General features: G+C 43.0%; 1 long non-coding RNA gene across 1 annotated transcript; it reads right to left on the bottom strand.

Moving 5' to 3' along the window:
• Window positions 1-302: 302 nt before the first annotated feature.
• LOC136658316 (uncharacterized) lies at window positions 303-6,221 on the bottom strand. The gene is made up of 3 exons (XR_010794781.1): window positions 6,166-6,221; window positions 4,017-4,123; window positions 303-666 (listed from the first exon to the last, which is right to left on the bottom strand). It is a non-coding gene; the product is annotated as an uncharacterized lncRNA (long non-coding RNA).
• Window positions 6,222-6,246: the final 25 nt, after the last annotated feature.

The following is a 6,246-nucleotide window of genomic DNA, read 5'->3' on the forward strand; positions in this document are numbered from 1 at the left end:
GGGGCACTCAGATAATGAAGACAAACAATCCACCATTGAGCTGCCTGTTTGGCCCTACAGTTTTTCTGCAATGGTATGGATTTTAAAGTGTCTTAGGGAAGCCTCTTTCCTGTTAAAGGAAAGGCTTTCCTTAATGGAAGCATCTGGCTAGAAGAAAGGAGCTTAATCATCACACATCCAGATTGATTTTTTGTAGTGTTTTATCAATGCTCATATTTAGGGAAAAAGACATGGATTATGGGAAGAAGCTGAAAGTTGTGGTAAATCGTGCAGTATACAGTACAAGATTCAGAAGTGGGGGAAAAATGAAACAATGGCCGATTCCTACTTCGGAAACAGGACCTGGTGATTCAGATTCCAGGGGAAATGCAGAGATGGAGAAGTTCAGAAATAGCCATGTACCAGATGCATGAGCTGAAGAACCAGAAAGGGCTGTTATCCTCATGTCTTGCTTTCACGGCCAGTGTTCGAAATAGCTGAACTCGATGGAACTTGGCCTGTTCCAGCAATTCTTAGCATCACAAGTTTCAGCGGGATGGAAAGCGGATTCCTGCAGCCAGTGAAGGTCTTTTCTCCTATGTGACTCCAAGTCTTCCATGATCGAGGTGCAGTGCTGTGACTCTTGGTCAACAGAGAAAGGCTTGAGCAATATACCATGTAGAACCACTGATGGAATGAAGGAAGAAATATACCAAGGATAATAATGAGCTCACCTCTGAGCAAGTGTCATTAAATTCTCTGGCTTTTCACAACAGGCAGTGGTGTCACTAGGATTCGCGTCACCCGGTGCGGGAGGCCTGTGCGTCACCCCATGCATTCTGCATGAAATTATGCATTGATTGATTGACATTATGGTATTGTTCCTCCAAACTCTGATTTTAGTGATTTTGAAAACTTGTAGAATCACACACACAACCACCCCGTGTCAACTTATTAACACATTATTCCAGCAGTTCTCAAACTTTTAGCACTGGGACCCACTTGTTAGAATGACAATCTGTCCAGGACCCACTGGAAGTGAAGTCATGGCCAGAAGTGACATCATCAAGCAAATTAAAATAAATAATTATAAATAATTAAATTAAAAAAAATAATTAAATCAGGGGGAGCCAGCCCTGTTCCACCAAGTGAATTTTCTCTGTAGTCTGCCTGTAATAACAGCCCCCTCCCCCCCCCAAAAAAAAGAATCCGTGAGATTTTCAGCCCTTCCCAGTGCCCAGTTTAAAGTTCTATTTCAAGCATATCAAGATAAAGACCCACCTGGCTTTACAAGTGCAAAATAGAAAACTTCCCCTTACCAGTTCAATCCTCTTTTTTTTTGTCCTTTTAAGTGCGGGGGAGGGGGAGGCTGCCTTCTAGAGCATTTGTTGCACTCCAGTTCCATCTGGTGTCCTTACATTCCCCTTTGCCTGGTCTGATCACAAGCCAAGGCACGTCTGCCTACTCGCCAGTAAACGCAACCGTATGGCTTAGTTTCGCTTTCCATAGGGCTCAATATATTTGCAGCTGGGAGGGAGGGACCTCCTTCTTGGGTGTTTTTGGGGAGCTGCATTCATTGGATCAGGACCATTCTTTGCACATTTGTGTGTGTTGTTGGATTCCTCGCAGTCTGCCCTTTCTGACGAACTAAGGGCACAATTCTAACCCCCGACATAAGCACTGACATAAGGGCAATGAAGCTCCAAGATAAGGGAACAAACATTCCCTTACTTTGAGGAGGCCTCCATGAGTGACACCCAACTGCAGGATGCAGCACATGTCCCACTGGCACCGCTATACCAGTGTTGGAAAGCACTGGCATTAGGAGTTAGGATTGCACCCTAAGGTAAGTTCGCTTACTTGCAAGTAAACACATCTGCATGGCTTTGTTTCACTTTCCAGAGGGCTCAATACACTCGCAGCTGGGAGGGAGGGACCTCCTTTCTTGGGTGTTTTTTGGGGTCTGCATTCATTGGATAGGGTCCATTCTGGTGTCGTTGGAATCCTCTCAGCCTGCCCTTTCCAACAGTCTGCCTATTTGCGAGTAAACGTGCGATACAGCTCGGTTTCACTTTCCACAGGGCTCCATGCATTTTTTTCTTTCCGGTTTTTTGGCCATAACTTTTGAAGGAGCTATTTCACTCTGGTTTTTTGCATTGCATTACGTCAGAAATTCCGCATCCAATGGTGCATGGCATGATGGGGCTGCTCCTAAAAATCGCGATTTTAGTGCATCATCCCCCCAGTGCACGTCACCCCCCTTGCATGTCACCCGGTGCAGCCCGCATCCCCCATGCCCCCTAGTGACGCCACTGACAACAGGTGAGGTTTTGCTCCTGCATGACAAAGAATAACTCAAAAATATATAATACTTTTAACAACAAGAGATGTGCATGCAAGTATACACCCAAACAAACAACTGTTTGGAAATGTCCTATTTAAATATTTAAAACTGTTTCAAAGCTGTTTAAGTGTCAAGACACTAAGATTGCAATCTTATACACCATTACTGTGCCTGGAATTCAGCTCCAATGACTTCCAAGTAGACATGCAAAGAAATGTGCTATTAACCAGGGAAGCGGCTGGAAACCCTTCAGTTCAACAGTCACCTCACTGGAGGGGATAAGGCAATCCACCATTCTCTCAAACACTGTTTTCCCCATCTGTGACATTGCAATAATACTGTAATACAGCCTTTGCAAGGATAACTGCAAGACAATGTATCTGAAGTACCCAGAATGCTCAGAAGAACGATAGAAATACTTGTAAGAGAAGCCAAACAGGAAGGGCCTAGGTGAGGGGGGTAAAGGGGGTAATTTTTACCTGGGCCCAGGATCAGAAAGGAGGCCCAGGAGCCAAAGGAGGGGGCCCAGAAAGTTCCTGGGATCTGACATTTTCCTATCTCACCTGAACTCACTGCCTGTGCATGATGCCGGGGCACAACCACATGCAGGCAGTGTTAACTGCTGCTGCAAGCCATACACATCAAGCTCAGGAATGCATCCATGACCCTCCTTAACACCATGTCAAATCTGGGAGGAAACTAGCCTGCCTAAGTAGCTCTTTGGCTCTTTGTGGATCCCATAACCATGAAAGAGCTCAGGGACCCAGCTGCGGGGCTCCAGCTGCTGCCAAAGTTCATTTTGATCCATTCTAATGTGAGCCTAAATACGATGATGCTAATTTTCTGCAACGGATTTTATATATTTCAAGATTTTAGAGAGACTTAGGAGTGTGTTTTCCATATTACCTTATGTAGCTGCCAATGCTGCATGGCTGGGTAGACCTGGGCTCTGCATCAAGAAGTCTAGCAGACTGGGCTCCAAAGACTATTGTGGCTGTTAGCACTCTCCCCCAGCCTTATTTTGCCCCCTCCATTCTGCCTGCCCCATTACCCCCTCCCCCTTTGGGAAGGGGCCCAAAAGAAACTTTGTACTCCCTGATAAAATTCCTCTCATAGGCCCTGCAAACGGGCACTGTGCCTAGCAGTTAGTGACAGCGCCATTCTCCCTTGCTCTCTGCTTCACTTGTCATACTGATTAAACTGGTCTTTTTTGCCACCATTCCCCAAAGCTAGGAAATCCAGGCAGAAAGAGGACGCTTTGAAAAAGTCTTTCTTCCAGGTAAACAAAGAGCCCCCAAATCTGGGGAATCCCTTGAAAACAAGCAGTAGTTTACTGTAATGTTCTGAGGAATGAGGCAACTTGGTCCCTCCCAAGTGATCTCAGATCAGGCAGGCAAACCAGCAAAAATACAATAAATATATTAAAAGGATGAAGAATCAAACCAAAAAATAGGGGGAAAGGAAAAAAAAGATGAGGAAAAAGGTTGGCAAGGAGATTAAAATGCAAGCTGCAAATAAAATTAGAATCCCTGAGCAGCTAACTGGGTACAGTCCCTATCAAAATTACATTGTTCCAGGGCTCTGGTCACTACACTCAGATGTGAAGCAAGCAGCCACTGATTCCTTCTGGCAACGTGCAAAAACAGGGTGTGTGCCCTCTCTTTATATAACCAGAGCATTCACTCTGCCTTACCTGATGGATTCATGAATTGATGGTCACTTGTGTTTCTGAATCTCTCATTCTTGGACATCAGGTGGGTTTCACAGTCCAATGAACTGGCTCAAATTCAAGTTTCTTAACTGGTCAAGGGCAAGAGGAAGATGCTCAAACAAAGGGATAGTTATTACTGCATCAGGATGACTCAATACATTTTTACAGTGCTGAAGGATCTCAGAAGACTCTGGGACAGTGTTTCTCAAACTAGGTGGGTCACAAACCAATTTCAGGTGGGTCCCCATTCATTTCAATATTTTATATTTAATATATTAGACTTGATGCTACCAAGGTATGTGACTGCATTTGAGGAAATATTAAAAACCTCTACTTTTAACAAGCTACTATGTATATTCTTTTAACAATGATAGTCAATGGGACTTACTTCTGGGTAAGTGTGGGTAGGATTGCTGCCTAGGATTGTTAAAAATTTTCCTGCTTGATAATGTCACTTCCGGTCATGACATCACTTCCAATGGGTCCTGACAGATTCTCATTCTAAGAAGTGGGTCCTGGTACTAAATGTGTGAACCACTGCTCTGGGAAGTTAAAATGGGGGGGGGGGGGAAATCAGGGAGTTTCACTATACCTATTATTCACAATAATTATAATATTATTTATTAATGATGACTTAATATAATTTTTAAGGGTATTCAATGATTTATTAAGGAGTTCTAGGAATTGTCACTCCAGAAAGGGTCTAGGAAGACCTCTACCAAAGGATTGTTCATATTCTTACCAACTACATTTCCATGATTCTCAGTGTTCATACCAGGTTAAACTTATACAGTGCAAATTGTATTGTTTTCCCTCTTCTGTGGACCCAAAGCCAACACTAGCTAAACTGCCTTTCACTGTTGCAGTTGTCAGTTTTCAACGCTGGAGGGCCATTGTGTTCTGTTCATCATACTCGTCCTGAGAGCATGTACACATTGCTATGTAACCTGGCTGGTCTTGATTCTTTTAAACAGAGTTGTTTCAACATGTTCTTCTATCAATGAATCAATCAACCAATCCATCCATCCATCCATCCATCCAGGGGCGAGGCAATACTGTATCTTTCCTTTCCTTTCCACATATTCCAAAAAGAAAATGGGCAGTAATTTGAGGTACACAAGATCCTTCATTCTGATGAAACTTCAGTGATATCCATAACCATCCTAATCTGGCCCCAGGGCTAATTAATGGAGGATTCATGGATGCAGACTTGGAAACCTGTCCCAGTTGTAGAATTACCTAGTTATAGCACTCCGAGTTCAGTTCTACTTCCTACTTTCCACCTTTCAGTCCTGCGCAAACTATTAGTCATCTTTTGCAAGGAGACGTAGCTCTGTTCTATTTGTTTAACTACTCTCTGGGTTGGATAAACAGCTCTTGAGCCCAGCCCAACAAGACTAACAACACATCCATTTGAAGAAGACGCACTTCCTGGCTGGAGAATTTAGCAAGCGTGTGCAAAGATTTCCTGTGCAGAAGCAGCAAATGGAGCTGGCTGCAGTTCTGGAGTTTTCTTTCCACTAAAATCTGAGTCCAATGTTTATGTTTTAAAACACAATAACTAACCAAGAAGGGAGGACTTACTTTAATTAAAATGTATGTTCTGCCTTTCTGCTCTAAAAGGCAAAGAGAGCTAACGATTATTACAGCACAAGCCTAGATATGTTTACTCAGAAGAAAGTGTCACTATATTTAACAGGGCTTACTCCCAGGTAAGTGCATAGGACTGTAGCCTTCTTATTTTAGGTCACACAGAATCTATATTTATTGGCAATAAGCAGCTAATAAATAAACCATGTATCTAGGTATGTACTGTAAACTCTTTTGTGAACTACTTTTTGTAGTTCGAAAAAAGTGAAAAGTGGTAATTTTTTTAAATAATACATGCAATATCATCATCTCTAGTCCACTCACTAGAATTGCATCCTGAAAAGGATTTTTACAAACCATTCAGTGGGTCTGGGCTCTAAGCCAGCATGTCAAAAGCACAAATCCCTTTCTTCCTGGCCAACTGCCTCAATGCAAAGAGGTGAAACTGGAATAGGAACAATGGTGTAACCAGCTGTTTTCATTGTCATCATGTTTTAAAGTGCTAATTAGCTACTAGAGGAAGAAAAAAAGGAACTCTTACCTAGCACTGAATTCCTTAGTACAGTGGTTCTCACACATTTAGCACCAGGACCCACATTTTAGAATGAGAATCTATCAGGAC

This window comes from Tiliqua scincoides, chromosome 8, assembly GCF_035046505.1.
Source record: "Tiliqua scincoides isolate rTilSci1 chromosome 8, rTilSci1.hap2, whole genome shotgun sequence".
In the NCBI taxonomy this organism is placed as follows: domain Eukaryota; kingdom Metazoa; phylum Chordata; class Lepidosauria; order Squamata; family Scincidae; genus Tiliqua; species Tiliqua scincoides.